The sequence below is a fragment of the Callorhinus ursinus genome, unplaced genomic scaffold (assembly GCF_003265705.2).
Source record: "Callorhinus ursinus isolate GAN/ISIS: 27379988/994484 unplaced genomic scaffold, GSC_fseal_2.0 scaffold41, whole genome shotgun sequence".
NCBI classification, from domain to species: Eukaryota; Metazoa; Chordata; class Mammalia; order Carnivora; family Otariidae; genus Callorhinus; species Callorhinus ursinus.
Genome location: NW_027397103.1, coordinates 6,594,154 through 6,611,024, shown reverse-complemented (window position 1 = coordinate 6,611,024; position 16,871 = coordinate 6,594,154). Strand labels below are relative to the sequence as shown.

The 16,871-nt window shown below is 42.9% G+C and overlaps 1 long non-coding RNA gene across 1 annotated transcript in view; it reads left to right on the top strand.

Annotated features, from left to right (window-relative positions):
* Positions 1-1,908: 1,908 nt before the first annotated feature.
* LOC141369925 (uncharacterized) overlaps positions 1,909-16,871 on the top strand; it is a 72,921-nt gene continuing 57,958 nt past the window's right edge. Inside the window, exon 1 of the long non-coding RNA XR_003211732.2 lies at positions 1,909-2,021. This is a non-coding gene — a long non-coding RNA (uncharacterized lncRNA). The remainder of the gene's footprint in view (positions 2,022-16,871) is intronic.

Here is a 16,871-nt window from a genome sequence, read left to right as displayed (position 1 = left end):
TATTTATTTGCTTATTTATTTATTAACACTAAGCTGTCTTTAAAAGAAACTGAAAGGGGTGCCTGGGTGGCTCAGTTGGTTAAGCATTTCCCTTCGGCTCAGGTCATGATCCCGGTGTTCTGGGATCGAGCCCCGCATTGGATTCCCTGCTCAGTGGGGAGCCTGCTTCTCCCTTTCCCTTCCCCCCAGCTCATGCTCTCTCTGTCTCTCAAATAAAGAAATAAAACCTTTAAAAAGAAAAGAAGCTGAAGGAGATCTTCTAGTCTAGATTATGGGAAGTGAGTTTGGCCACCATAAGTAGCTACAAGGTTCCTGAGGTCGGCTCTGTACTCCGCCCCATTACAGATGTCCCTCGGGCCCTTCTTCCCCCTTCTTAGTCCTGCCATCACTCTGTGAAAGTCGAATCTCTTCTTTCTCTTCCTTCTCAGACTTCTTCACTCGCTTCTCTTCCTCTGCTCACCTCTGGCATGGGTCATGTCCCACAGTTCACCCTTAGTTCACTCCTTGGCTCTTAACAAGCCTCTTCCCTAAGCCTCAGACCCATAAACACCCACACGTGTCTCCTCACATCTGCTCCTGGAAGTCCCTCAGGCACCTCAAGCTCCGAATGTCCAAAATGGAGCTTATCACCTTCCCCCAAACCTGCACTTGCTCCTCTGTTTCCCAGCTCATCTGTGGCATGGTCAGCCATCCACTCAATCAAACTAGAAAAATCTCAGAATCCTGTTCAACCTCATCTCGTTCTGCACTCGCCCCACCTAATCAATCATGCAGCCCCGTGACTTTTCCTTCCCATGTAATCCCCAGGCTCACCCTTGCACTCCATTCCTGTGAGCGTTGCAGTGCTAGCAAATGGGAGAGGACATGACAATGTGCATTCTGCTTGGGGAAACCAGACCTGGGCTGCACCTTGTGTGCTTCCTTATCTGTGTGCAAACTGAGCTCTAACACAGAGCCGGGTGTTGTTTGTGCTGATGTCCTCTCATGCTAGCGATATCTCATAATCAACATTATGACGGGCTCGTGGATTTTACACTTCACGAGACACAAACTCTCTCTTGACCAGACCATGATGTGTGTGTGTTTCTCTGTGTGTATCTGCACACACATGTCTGTGCACAAACGTGTTCATAGGTTTCCTTCTGACACTTACTCCTATGCTCCGCCATAGACAGAATCTACAAGATAGGGAGAAAATTGCAAGACGTTTCTGCAAAACCCCAAGCTTTGCTTCCTTAACTAGGTCACGGTTAGTGTTATTTTCATAGCCCTGCACTCATGTGCTACAAAACGAGTTACCTCTGCTGAAAGTCGAACACCCACAAAGAGATTTACCAGAAGGACTGTTGAGAGGATTATGTAAGGATATGCCTGCGAAGCACTTAGCTTGTACCCTGCACATGGAAGCATCTAGTACATTCTAGTACCATGGTTATCATTATTACTATTATTATAAAGAAGAGGCTGTTTTATTATCATGTTCTTTCTGGGTCATGTCCTTAAAATTTTGCTTCTTGATAAATGACTACAGACAGCTAAGACAGGGCAGTTCCCTTTTCATCCTGAAAGTGAGCAGCACCTCCTTAATTAGCAGCCACTGGGAACATCAGAGTGTTGTCCTCTCACTGTTTATATTAACAGCTTTCATTCATCACACATAAGATAATAGGCATCGCCATCCCACCACACCATGTGTGAAAAAAAAATATTCCAGCTAATTGTGTCTGAGTAGATGTCTGCTCCCTCAGAGAAAATGTTCAGAACGGAAACTATTTAAGACTCTCTTTCTTTATACTGTCTTGAAGTTGAAGAGTGGCTCACTGAAGAGAAGTTGAAGAGATAGGAACTATAATTGTGTTTCCATGATGTAACAGTGACTTAGCCAGTGTTCCTGCTTTATAGATGGCAGCACTCTCTTGTGCCTCCCTTACCAGCCTGGAAACTGAAGCTCAGAGGGACCACGCCACCTGGCCAAGCTGACAGAGCTGGCCACTCCCCATACAGAACGACAGGTGCAATGGGTAGGTGGTCGTATGGGGGGTTAAGTAAAATAACACAGGTAACGTGCCTAAAACGGAATGGATCACGTGAGATGCACCCTGTAGGGCTAGCTATCTGGTGCTGGAAATTCACACAATTGTGGGCATTTTCACTAGTTTTTGTTTTTTTTTTTAAACAGCGGTATAGTATTCTAAGGCAAGGCCAGCAAATTATGACTTCCCGGTTAAATCCAGTTCCCTGCCTGTTGTTGTCAATAAGGTTTTAGTGGCACACGAGCACACCCATTCATGTGCACACTGTGGCTGCTTTCACAGTACGATGGTAGAACTGGGTAATTGTGGTTGAAACAGAAAAGCTGTATGTCCACCAGAGCCTAAAATATTGATTCCCTGGCCCTTTACAAACATTTTGCTGATCTTTATTCTAAAGGATAATAGAGTCTACTGATAGACATTCAGATTGAGTCCATTTATGTGTGTGTGTGTGTGTGTGAGAGAGAGAGAGAGAGAGAGAGAGAGAGAGATTACCTCTGGATCTGGTATGTTCATGTCGATATAGCTGTAGGATATATTCTTAGGTGTTGCATTGCTGAGACAACTAAAAAGTAGGAAGTTTCTGAGAGCAAGGGATAATAGCTATTTAAAGTGTTGGACTCCTTCATAGATAGGCACCTGACCTCTGTTGTCTGGGAAGGAGAACTGGCTGTGAGTCACATTTGGAGCTTTTAAGATTCTTCACTCATAGCTGCAATGATTCAGAAACAAAATCGGAGCAACTCCGAATCCCTCGGACTACATTTCCATTAAAGTTTTATGCAACGATGCGGCAACAGACATTTTTCATGTGTCTGCATTGGGCCAGGTAACGGCGATGGAAAATCCCAGAGATTTAATTTTTAGTGCCGGGGATTTTAAATGGGTTTGAGTCTTGAGGTTCTTTGGCAACTCAGGAAAGCTATGGAGCTACCTATGCCTTAAAGCTGCACATTCACATAAAATTTTGCAGTTTCAGAAGATTGACAATTTCCCTGAAGCCCTTCCATTGACTTTCTATAAGCTCTTGGGTTAAGAATCACTTTTCTAAGGGAGACATGGACCCATAAAGAACTAAATAGTATAAAGTATCATAAATGTGTATTTGAGGTGCATACACACTATAGTGTGTATATAAGAAGTGAAAAAAATCAACATTGCTTTGTGGGAAAGCATGGCATTGGGAAGGTCAGGGAAGGGTCCTCCTAAGAAATGGGACTTGAAGGATGTGTAGGAGTTCTCTGGATTGTCTAGAAATAAGGGAGGCAATTTCATCAAGGAAAAATGAATTGGGGTAAGAGAAACTCTGAGAAGGTCTTACTGTTGATGCCCAGCAATCTGGACTATTTCTGGTTTGTCAACTGACGCCAGAAAAGAAAAGGGCAAATGTCTTAACCTCAATTCTCCCTCCCATCTCCCCAATCCCCGACGGCCTCATCACATGATGACCAGAGAAGAACTCACTCCCTTTTAAAAGTCTGGAATCCAGAGATAAAAGGCTCCATGTTAATAAAATATCATCACAAATGCTAAAGAGGTCCAATTCTCTGGTTTCACATTTCATGTCTGATGTTTTTATCCCCACAGCTTGCTTGATCGGCGTTGCAGTGGAAATTTGTCTGTCTTTTTCTTTTTGTTCTTTCCTTGAGAGTTAGTAGTCAAGTAAGGAAAATGCTAAGAAGGCTTTTTGGTCATTCCACCTCTTTGAAGCGTATTGTGTATGTGCACATGCATATGTGTGTGTGTGTGTGTGTGCACTTTTTCTAAAAACTAGAATACTCTGGGTCATTGAATTTGGGAATGTGAATGAACTGAACTAATGCATTGGAAAGTACAGAACTGGTTCTAAACGTGTGACTCATGGGTTACTGATAAAGCGTTCAGGTTAACACTTAGGTTCAAAACCTACCTCAACCACTGTGTTCGTTTCCTAAGACTTCTATAGAAAATTATCAGCAGGCGCACCTGGGTGGCTCAGTTGTTAAGCATCTGCCTTCGGCTCAGGTCATGATCCCAGCGTCCTGGGATCGAGACCCGCATGGGGCTCCCTGCTCGGCGGGAAGCCTGCTTCTCCCTCTCCCACTCCCCCTGCTTGTGTTCCCTCTCTCACTGTCTCTCTCTCTGTCAAATAAATAAATAAAAAATCTTAAAAAAAAAAGAAAATTATCAGAAGTTGGGTCCCTTAATACAATAGAAATTCTCTTGCAGTTCTAGGGTGCAGAAAGCTGAAATCAAGCGTTGACAGGGTCAGCTTCGTCTAGAGGTTTTGAGGGGGAATCTGTTTCATGCCCCCCTCTCCTAGCTTCTGATGGTTGCTGGCAATCCTTGACATTTCTTGGCTTATAGACACATCACTCCAATTTCTGCCTCCATCTTTACACAGTGTTCCCCTCTGTGTGTCTGTGCCTCAAATCTCCACCCACCTTGTAAGGACACTAGTCATTGGCTTTAGGACCTTCCTAAATCCAGGATAATCCCATCTTGAAATCTTTTATCACATCTGCAAAGACCCTACTTTCAAATAAGTTTGCATTCACCGGTTCTGGGTGGTCATGTCTTTTGAGGGCCACCATTCAACCCTCTGTAGCCACATACTACCCGAGTATCCTTGGGTATGCTCCAAACCTCCTGCTGAGCCTTAGTGATGATCTCATCTGGAAGTCAGGGCTGCTAAGAGAACCTCACTTGACAGAATAAGATCGTGCACATAACACCCTCTGCACCGAGCCTAGCACACTCGATGCACACACACAAAAGGGCGGTGCTGTTATTCATAGTAGCAAGAATGATATCAGTGTTGCTGTCTCTCAGCCAGGAGCTCTGACACACAGAGGGTGGGGCAACACGACCTCAAACATCTGGATGACAAGATCATAGTGCTTTCCAACTCTGGCTATTTGGCATCCCAAAGACCCCAGAAGCAGATGACAGAATGTCAGCATGATTGACTACCTTCTTCCCTTCCCCCCAGACACTGTTTGGCAGGTTGACTGAGTCTACACGTCGTGGACACTTGCCACTGAAGACACACACGTGTGTATTTTCAAAGTCAGTTGCCAGTGATTTCCATGGACTGTAGGACTAGGTGGCTGCCCTGGGATGGCATCAAATCTATACATAGTCTAGAGGCCCATTGAGTGGACTGGCTGGGAATGTCATGAAACTTGGGGTCATGCAGAACTATGGGTTAGAATCTCAGCAGTGCTACTTGGGAGCTGAGAGATTCTGAGCAAATCTTTACACCCATTTGACGCCACGTTTCTCTTCCTTAAACTGGAACCAATTATGCCTCTTGCAAGGTTAGTCTTACCATTAACTAAAATGATATGTTTTATATACATAATATATTATATCAACAACTTAAAATATGCATATTATTATAATATATAAAATTGTATCTATAATTTATATATACTGCAAGAGCTCAATAATATTTGCATTATCATTATCGTGATTATATAGTAAATTATAGGGTGTATTGGTTCAAATAACTCATATAGAAGGTTGGTTGATTCAATAGCACCCCTATAGTGGGGTGTTTTGCTTGGCAATTGAATTGACAGTCCCCAAGCACTTTTTCCTAGAAAATACAGGTTCAAACCCCGTTTGCCCTCTCCCAGCTCTGTGACTTCACATCTTTGAGTCTCAGTGATTGCCTCTGTAAAACGGAGGTAATAAAACCCTCTCTTTTCATGCAACAGGGGCTTTCTGAGGCTTAACAAACACCAGTATTTTTACTTCTTCTGTCAACAATTATTTATTGAGCCCTTACCATGTTTCAGGCCTCTGAACGGCACAGGAGAGGTGGTGAGGAACAAGACAAGATTCGCTCTTGCTCGGAGGGGGCTTACAGTTCGGAGAGTGTATTGTACGGGACGAGGAAATGTATCAATGTAACGACTTTTTTTTTTAAGATTTTTATTTATTTATTTGAAAGAGAGAGAGAGAGCATGAGTGGGGTGGGGGAGGCAGAGGGAGAGGGAGAAGCCGACTCCCCGCTGAGCAGGGAGCCTGACGCGGGGCTCGATCCCAGGACCCTGAGATCGTGACCTGAGCCGAAGGCAGCTGCTTAACCGACTGAGCCGCCCGGGCGCCCCCATAACAACTTTTTATTCTCATTCATCCTTATTACACCTTGTCCTCCGATAGCTGAATACATGTTAGAATACACTTTACAAAGCTTTTACAATTTTTGTCTGGCTTTAGGGAGTGCTTGTGTCCCACTGGATTTGAGTGTGCGGGTGGCCAATGCTTCTCAACCCCGGCTTCCTTGCCGGCTCCTCCCCCATCCAGCCAGCAGCTTTACTGGTTCCAGTGGCGTTTTATAGAAGCTGGAAAAGAGTTGTGAACCCAGAGCTTTTGCTTTGTAGGAATCCGGGCTTCTGGGTTTCGAAAATCTAAGCCCTCTGAATTGCACACTTAAAGAATAGTGAAAATAGCAAATTTTATGTTATATAGATTTTATCAGAACACAAAAAATGTTCAAAAAAATTCTATGCCCTGAAATACTCTGTGCAAAATGTTTCTTCCAGCCCCAGAAGGTTAGAAGAACGGGGAGTGATGGAAGAGCAGGCGTGCCTTGCCTCAGAGGTGGGAGTCTCTGGGCTGGAGAATGTGAGGACGGTAGAAGTAGTCTCCAGAGCATTCAGTGATGCCTACATCCCTGACGTGGGCTCGCTGGATGGAAATTGAGCCTCCAGAGGGGCTTAGAGAACGGAGAGGAGGGAGAACCTGTGCCTCCCTCAGGCAAGCGAGGCATCTGGAATGAAAAATTGGAGATGCTCACAGTCAGCTGTTCCATGGCTCTGAGAACAATTACCTCCTTCAGTTTTGTGCCCTGGGCACCTCTTGAAGGAAAATTTTTTTATTGTGGTAAAATATATACAACATAAAATTGGCCATTTGAACCATTTTGAGTGTACAATTCAGTGGCATCAGTCATATTCACAATATTGTGCAGTTAATCCCCATTCTCTGCTTCCCCACCTTGTCATCACCCTGAATGGAAACTCTGTAAACACAAAGCAATAATTCCTGATTCTCCCCTTCGCCTCACCCCCGGTACCCTCTTCGCTCCTCTGAGTCTGTATGAATTTGCCCATTCTAGAAATTTCAAATAAGTGGAATAGTACAAGTATCCGTCTTTTTTGTCCTAGCATGTTTTCAAAGTTCACGCATGTTGTAGCATGTATCAGAATGCTGTTCCTTTCTATGGCTGAATAACATTCTCTTGTATGGATAGACCACGTTTCCTTTATCCAACCATTTGTTGACAGACCTTTTGGTCATTACCACTTTTGGACTATTGTGAATGACACTGCACTGAACATGGGCGCATGAATATCTGTTTGAGTCTCTATTCTCAATTTTGGGGGCAATCGTTTCAGTGGAATTGTTGGATCAGCTGGTAATTCTATATTTAGCTTTTTGAGGGGCTCTCAAGCTGTTTTCCACAGCAGCCTTACCATTTTCTATTCCCACCAGCAGTGCCCAAGAGTTCTAGTTTCTCTACATCCTCTCCAACGTTTGTCATTTTTCTTTCGTTCTATTGTTTTTATTGTAGCCAACCTAGTGGCTATGAAGTGGTATCTCATTGTGGTTTTGATTTGCATTCCCCTAGTGACTAGTTATATTGAGTATCCTATTTTATTTTATTTTATTTTATTTTATTAAGTGGGCTTCACACCCAGTGTGGAGCCCAACTTGGGGCTTGAACGCACAACCCTGAGATCAAGACCTGAGCTGAGATCAAGAGTCAGATGCCTAACCAACTGAGCCACCCAGGTGCCCCATGTTAAGTATCTTATTGAGTGCTTATTAGCCATTTATATATTTTATTTGGATAGTGTCCATGTTAGTTCTTTGGCCATTTTTAAATTGGGTTGTTTATCTTTGTCTTACATTTTCTGAGATCATATGTATTCTAGATCTTAAGCCCTTACCAGATACCTTAATTGCAAGTATTTTCTCCTATTTTGTAGATTATCTTTTCATTTCTTTGATAACATCTTTTGACGTGCAAAAGTTTTGAATTTTGATAGAATCTAATTTACTTATTTTTTCTTTATTGCTCATGCTTTTGATGGTATATCTAAAAATCCACCACCAAATCCAAGGTTATGAGTCCCCCCCCGCCCCCCCACGCCATGTTTTCTTCTAAGAGTTTGTGTGGTTTCTGCTGTTGTTTCAGACATGGATCCATTTTCCTAGGTGGCTCACTCTTAACAAAGCACTCACTCTCAGGGATGCAAGAGAGAGCTGGTATTTGACAGAGAGTTCCTTCTTCGATTTTTTACCATAGGTACCTCACATCCCTTCTCCAGGGGAGCCAGGGTAGGCAGCAAACCTCCCACAGTTCACCTGAACCAGGCACAGTGAGGGAAGACATGAGAGAAGTCTACTTAGATTGCCTTGGCTGATGGGTCTCAGATGATAAACACATGAAACAGGCACCAGAGCCCCATCCCCCATGGCCTCAGGGGTGGCATGGAAGCAACTAAGGAAGATTGCAAGGCCCAGAGAAGCTCTGATAATGGGACAAAGCAGAAGACACCCAGGCACTCGGAACAACTCAGCACTTGCTGGGATGAATGAATGACCATGGCCAAGGAGCCAGTGCACCCCCTCAACCAGGCCTTGGCCTTGGAGCCTATAGAGCTTAGCCATGACTTGATTACTTCAGAGAGTATGGGGGTGATCAGACTCCAAATAGATGAAGACAACCCTGAACTAACTGTAATTAGCCTCAGGTGACCGAGAGGAAACTCTTGTGACCCAGTGGGATAGAAGCTCTCCATAGAAACTGCATTCTGCCATAGATGAATCAAGAAAGAGCCATTGCAGGGTGACATGGATGCCATCCCTAAATATGATCTCCAGAAGTGAACAGAACACATGAAAGTGATAGGTTTTGCCTCCAATTTCCTCTCATGTTCCATGTCACTCATCTCCCCCAGGAAGGAATCACTGCTTTCCAGCCTATATTTCCACTTTCGGGGATGTATACACGAGCGCAACTTTTACAAAGAGGCAGAAATCTCTATGGCGGTGGTTTTCACCTGGGTTGGGGGGGGTTGCATGATTTCTGTGTCTGGAGGGACACTTGACCATGTGTGCAGACATTGGTTGTCAAAGTTGAGGAGGAGATGCTACAGGCATCTGGTGGTTATAACGGGACCCGGATGCTGCTAGACATCCTACAATGCACAGAGCCCCATTACCCGTGAGAAAGTCCTCAAATGTCAGTAGTGCCAAGGTGGAGGAACCTGGGTGTACAGTGACCTACGTCACACTATCTACACAGGCAGAATGTTGCACATCATCACCCTTCTCCAGCAGCACATCCTCATGTCATAGAAAGAAAGCGGGGCTATGAGATGTCAGGCTCAGGTGTCTCTGGCTAGGAGCCTTAGGTGGACCACTCCAGCCCCGGGAGAGATTCATTCTGCACCTTGTAAACCAGGCATCACGAGCCCCGCTTTCCTCTCAGAGGCTCCAATGGGAGCTATAAGCTGTGAAATTCCAAAATGTATCTCTCTGATAGTCGTCAGTAGTGCCAATGAGCTGATTATTGAAACAGTGGTGGAAAACTCTCAATTCTTCCAAGCACTCCAGGAGGAGACCAATTTCCCAGCCCAGACCGACTTTCTTCTAGGTGTTTGTGTAATTCAAGGCGATTAACATTAGCTGCCATGACACACCACCACATGTTGGTGGTTTAATGCCGTAACAGTTTAGATCTTGCTGATTGCAACAATCCAATGTGTTTGGGAGGCTCATTTAAGTGATCCTTAATGAGTAGCGACTCAGAGACCCAGGTGCGTGTCTTCCTTCCTTCCTTCCCCTTCTCCACCCCCAGACGCTTGGAGTATTTTGCTTCCAATTTCATAGATGGAGAGGGAGTGTGTAGCGGTTCAAGAGGGAGGTTTTCTTAGGGGACAGACCTACAGGTGGTGGGTACCAGCTCTTCTTGTTTTCCATTGGGCCAACCTCGGTCGCATGACCCCACCTGACTGCAAAGGAGGCGGCAAAATGTAGTCCAACTCTGTGCTGAGGACAAAAAATGGGGGGGGGGGAGGTTCAGAGAGCACATAGTGGCTTCTTCACAACATCCTTTTTTTTCACCAACACAAATATATGTAGATTCGGTCTGGATTGGGTTTTGAGTCATGGAGATTGGGAGTTTATCTTCCACAAGCGACACATGCCCCTCCTGAGGGTATATTATACCTGCTCCACATCAAAGCGTAAATGCGTCAACCCCAGAGCTTGTCTTGCCTGAGTGCAATTCTCTTCCTTCACGCAGTGAGGATTTATGGAGCTCTTGCTGAGTGCCAGGAACCATCATAGATGCTGTGGATATAGCTGTGAACAAAGAGACAGAAAGATCCCTATCCTTATGGCATTTGCATTCCAGCTGGGCAAGATAGTGAATAAGCACGTTATAAACAAACAAACAGCAGACAGACAGACAGACATGTCCCTCAGGGTGTTCTGCAGTACAAACCTTAGCCTGCCTTCAGTTTAAGAGGTTTTGGACCAAAGGTCAGTGCCGAAATCTAACTGAGCTGGGCCAGTCAGATTTTTCTCTCCTGGGAATTTGCAATGGGGATTTGGACACTGCAAGTTTCCACACAGTTTTGGAGGCCAGAAAACCAAGATGAAGGTGTTGGCAGGTTTGGTTTCTTCTGAAGCTCTCTCCTCAGCAAGATGGCCACCCTCTGGCTGCATCAAGTGGTCATCTCTCTATGCATCTGCATCCCGGGTCCCATTTTCTTCTTATAAGGACACCAGGCATATTGGCATAGGGTCCTACCTTCACAGCCTTGTTTTAACTCAGTTATCTCTTTAAAGATCTTATTTCCACATGCTGTGACATTCAGAGGCACTGGGGGCTGGGACTTCAATGTCTGAACTTCGTGCAGGACACAGGTCAGCCCATCATACCCCCCTAGCTTTTCTGTACTCCTCATCTCCTTCCACCAGCTCTTCTCACTTTTTCTTGAGCATCTTTAGCGGGTGTCTGTCCCTCTCCCTTGCAAAATCCCTCCTATTCTAGGCCTTCCTTCTTCTGTGTTATACTCAGAAGTCATTTGTTCGGCAGTAGACATCACTGATCTTATCCTTTGGGCCATACCCAGACACAAAGAGGAACATGACTTGGGTGCTACCCTCAAGAAGTTAGCATTGCTGCCTTCTGCCAGTGGTAGGCTGAAGGTTTCTGGCAATAATTAATCTCTAGGGCGTAGGCATGTATGGTCTATGGCCGCATCATCTGCTAATTTGGTAATGGTCTCTCCAGAGGGACTGCTTCTCTTGACTAAGGGACAAATGACACAGCAGCAGGTAGGTCTTTGGCTTGGTCATTGAGTAAGAAACACATATACGTAGGGTTTGAAAAGACGTAATTTCACCAATGGAGATTTCAGTTTGCTGTGTCCTACTGCTCATATTATATTGATGAGCCTGGCTTGGCCTAACCTTTACCCAAACATGCATTATTATTTCTATATTAGGAGACCAGCCTAGCTATAGAATTATAGATCTCAAATGGACAAATCAGACACATGATGAAATTTCCAGCTCCCGCAACAATAAAATAAGAACAGCGTAACAATGACTTACCCGTGTTTCACCTAACAGATTAGCAATTTTTGTTTCTTTGTTTTTGATGAATTAAAATGTCCAGTTTGGGGCCACTGTTTGGGAAAATGGCCCACATGATAAACTGTGATGGAAGGAGAATATTGCTCAACCTGTGTTTAGGAAAAGTTTCAAGCATCTTCAAAATCTTCAAAGCAGCATATTTACTGCAAGGAATTTTCTTAGGGAAATCCCAGGAGAACACCAAAGTCCCACTACAAAGATGCTCCTTTCAGTGACAGTTGCAATAACAAAAATGGGAAAAGCCAAGTGCCCAGGAATAAGGAATTAGTAGATAAATTATGATGTCTCCAGAAGGTGGAATGTTTGCCCATCATAAACTGTTGCCATAAAAGACCATTCAGTGACATGGAAAGATGTTCGTGATATATTTTGAGTGAAAAAATGAGACCATAATGTACCATAGTGAGGATGATCCCATTTTTGAAAGAAAAAAAAAGGTGCATAGGAAAAACACAAAGAAAATGAACAATAAAATAGAAATATCAGGTATCTCCAGGTGGCAGGCATGATGGTTCTCATTGTGTTCTTTTTTACTTGACTGAGAGCATGGACAGTGCTTATCATGCCTGACATGGTGAATCACTAAATAGATGATAAGTCTTGCTGTTATTGTGCCCCCCCCATCAAATGAATGGAGTAAATATCAACCTCCTAGGCTTATTAGAAGTAAACAAGATTATAAAGCACCTGGTACACAGTAGGCTTTCAATGGAATTTTGTATTTATCCTTTTGTTTTTGTTTTTGTTTTTCCCTGAAGAAAGGGTGATATACCACAGGGGTTGAGAATGAAGTTTCCTTAGACAAGTAGACTTTGATTCAAATCCTGCTGCTTGGTCATTTGCAAGCTGATGAAGAATGTGGGCAAGTTACTTATGTCTTCTGGGCTACCCATCATTTGAAGATGGAGACAGTAGTAGTTATATCATAAGGTTATTGTCAGCATGAAAAATTGGGTATATAAATCATGTAGCACATGGGAGGTTAAGCACTAGTCTCTGTTTTCCACCATAGTGTGGGAAAAGGATATGTAATAGATTGGTAAAAAAAAAAAAAAACAGCGCAATTTTAAACATAAGAAATGCATAGATCTTCAAGCATTCGATGCCCTCCATCTCTCTGCTGCACAGTACTGCAGAAATGCATTTGGCATCGAGCGAGGCTATTACCAGTTTCAGTGAAGAAAAAGGGTGTAGAATGAGCTCACAAGAGCCAGAAGCTGATAGTGGGAGGGACAGAGGCGAGAAGCTTATGTGAACTAAAAGGAATCTAGCTCAGATCTTCTTTCTCGGCAAGGCTTCAGGCTAGAGCAGGGAAGGTGTCGGGAGCATGAATCTTATCCAGTTTACTAGGATCATCTGCTTTTCATATCTTACAAATCCCCTGTGATCCCTGAAACAAAGCCAGCTCAGTTAGCAAGCTGCTTTCACTTGATTGGTAAAGAAGTTATTTGCAAGCAAAATGTACAAATGGATAAAGACCTATCGTTAAAATGGGCAGGATATATTATGGATACACACATATACGTATCTCTACACTATCATCCTTCCTTTTTCTTCTCTTTAATTGATCTCTTTATTTTGTCTAGCTTTATTGAGATGTAATTGACATATAGCATTGTATATGTTTAAGATGCACAATATGTCAGTTTGATACATTTGTATGTTACAAAATGATTAGCACAATAAGATTAGTTCATACATCCATCATCTCCGACTTGACACTTTTCCTGTGCGCACATGTGTGCGCGTGCACGTGCAGTGAGAATTTTAATATCTATTCTCTTAGCACATTTTCAGTATTGAATATCATGCTGTTAACTATAGTCACCATACTGTACAGTAGATCCCTAGAACTTATTCATCTAGTATCTGGACGTCTGTACCCTATAACCAACATCTTCCCATTTTCCTTACTCCCCCATCCCTGGCAACCACTAATCTACTCTTTTTCTAAGAGTTAGGATTTGTTGGATTCCAGCTATAAATGATGTCATATACTAATTGTCTTTCTCTGTTTGATCTATTTCCCTCAGCATAATGCCCTCCAGTTTCATCCGTGGTGTTGCAAATGTATATATCTTGAAATGTCAAGGAATTTCCCCCCTATCCTTTCTTCTAGGAGTTGTAGGGCTTTAGGTCTTATAATTAAATACTTAATCCATTTTGAGTTAATTTTTATGAGTGTGTAAGATAGGGTTCCAGTTTCATTCTTTGCATGTGACTATCCAGTTTTCCCAACACCATGTATTGAGGGGACTTTCCTTTCCCTGTTGAGTATTCTTGGCTCGCTTGTCAAATATTAGTTGACCATATATGCGTGGATTTATTTCAGGGTTCCCTATTCTATTCCATTGATTTCTTTGTCTTCTTTAATGCCAGTGCCATATTATTCTGATTATTAGAGCTTTGTAGGACAGTTTAAAACCTGGAAGTGTGATGCCTCCAGATTTGTTCTTTCTCAAGATTTTTTTGTCTGTTCAGGCTCTTATGTGGCTCCATGGGAATTTTAGGGTTACTTTTTTCTATTTTTGTAGGAAAAAAAATGCCACTGGAATTTTGATAGCGATTGCATTGAATCTATAGGTGGGTTTGAGTAGTATGGACATTTTAATAATATCACTCAGCCAGGAAGAAGGAGGGTTGCACCCAAACCCAGGTGTGTCAGTCAAACGTCAAATTTCCCTTTCAGTCACTAGATGATCCCTAAGGGCAATTCCAGTTCTAGGACTTTATAAATCTTGCTGTCACATTCCTCAGGAATTCAGTGTTCCAAATTCACAGTGACTCTTTCCATCTCTTTTCTTGGAGTCTCTTACAGAGGGCGCGTTTTGATTTCAGCCTGGTGGGAAAACTTGGGGGATGAGGATATACGGAGAGAACTCTGGAATTATGCCCCCAAATGTCAGAAAAGTCCAAGGACTTGCCCGGGGCGGGGCTTGAACTCAGGGGTCTCACCTCCTAGCTGCAGCCTCAGTACTATCCCGCAGGCTTCCTGAGGAGGTGAAGGCAGAGACCCACACCAGCCAGCTACATTTGACCCAGACAAGCTCAGGAGAGCTGCCGAAGGACAGATTTCCCAAAATGAGGGCATTTATTATTTAAACATTGATTGTTCTGTTTAAATCATACAGATAGAAAAGGCTTTCCATTCGTAAAAGTCATTTGTTAATGGCAGATCAATGTCTGTGGACATTTTGCTGGACTCTGAGTTCTTGTGGATGCCCAAGAGGTGTGAGTCCTGCCTACTGGAGCAGGATGGGAAAGAACCAGCTCAGGATAGTGCTGAGCCCCACTTTTTCATCTGGCAAATGGAAAGAATTTAATATAAAGAGGAAATTACCCAGGGGATAGAAGAGTGTAGAAGCCAAACAGTCAGTGGCAAAGCAGCTCAGAGATTAGCAACAGAAGTGCGATGCTAACGTCCTCAGGCTGGGGGAGTGACTGAAGGAGTTAGGGCTGACTGGCTGGAATTCCATCCATGGCCAGGTCTACCCTGCAAGAACTGGAACCAAGATGGGAAACTTGGCCAAGGTATGTCGTAGCGCACCTCAGATTGCAGGGAAGGTAAAACAGACCACCTCTTGACATGTGGAGTGACGTGCACCTATAAGGAAGGAAAGAATTGATGGTGGCCATCTTCAGAGAAGCTACCGCAATATGCATTTAGTATTATTAAATTATCTCAATCAATTGGTATTTTTGACACTTTTATCACTATAACATGCTCCAATTTATCTCTAATAACACTCTTTATCTAGAATTGCACTTCATCTGATGTTAATACAACCATCCTAGCTTCTTTACTTTAATCTGTGTCTTTACATTTGTGGTATATCTCTTGTAACACAGTAGAGTTGGTTCTTGTTTTTTATGCAGTCAAATGATCTCGGTTTTATAATTAGAATACTTAGCCCGTTTATATTTGAGGTAATCAGTGTGGGTTTGTCTACCGTCTTATTTGTTTTCTCTTTTTCCTGTTTTTTTTTAACCCCCCTTCCTGAAAACTTTTGCACTAACTGAATATTTTTAGTATGCCATTTTAAGTTTCTTTAATGTATTTTTAGCACTTACATTGATGATCATAATGTGCATCCTTAACTTACCCCACTGTAATCTGAATTAGTATTTGACAGCTGAATTAATTATAATGTCCTACTTTTCATATGATGTCAGAACCCTCTCACCGGACACTTCTATTTGTCCTTTATGCTATTATTATAATTTATTTTACTTTTATAAATAAGTCCCACAACATATTGTTACTATGTTTTGCTATAAGCAATTGTCTTTTAAAGAAATTACATATTTTTAAAGTCATTTATATTTATTCATATATGTCCTGTATCTGGCCCTTTTCATCCTTTTATGAAGATCTAATTTTCTGTCTAAAGAACTTCCTTAACATTTCTTGTAGGCAGGATGGCTGGTGATGAATTCCTTCAGTCTGTTTATCTTCTATTGCTTTTCACTCATCTTCCTTGTTAAGGATAATTTCAGTGAATACAGCATTTTAGGGCAACTCCTTTTTCTGCTCTTTAAAGAAGTCATTCCTTGCCTCTGATTTCCATCTTTTTTTTTTTTTATGAGAAGCAAGCATTTATTCTTCCATTCTTCTTCATGTGCTCTGTGTCTTTTTCCTCTGGTTGCTTTAAAGATTTTCTGTCTATGTTTTTCATTTTCAGCAGTTGGACAATTACAGAACTAAGTGTGTTTTTCTTGGTGGAGACTATACTGTTGAAAATATGAATTGTTTTCTCTTCCTTTAAAGAGAATTGAGTTTCGTTTTGGCAAGGAGTTAATGTTGATCTCAGTGAGTGACCTGGTCAGGCTTTGTGAGCATGGGTACAGATCAGCTCTATCTCCAAGGCTACAAGAGTTCTATCTCTAAAGGCATGGTCTTCTGAGGGTATCAAACCAATGCTTGCGTTATTGAGAATACTCTGTTCCTTTCTTGGCCAGAACTCCAATGGCTCCTGGCCCCGAGTACCCTCTGGAGTTGCTCTGCCCCCTCCCTGCCCCTGATGGTAAACTTCAGAGTCTCACCTTGCATGGTCACCATTAGTATTTGGCCCAGATATAAGGGGACCTCCACACAGATTTGCAGGTGTTTCTTGGTGCAGCCTTCTTGTCTCTTACCATCCTGTTCTGCAAATTCCAGCAGCATTGCTACAC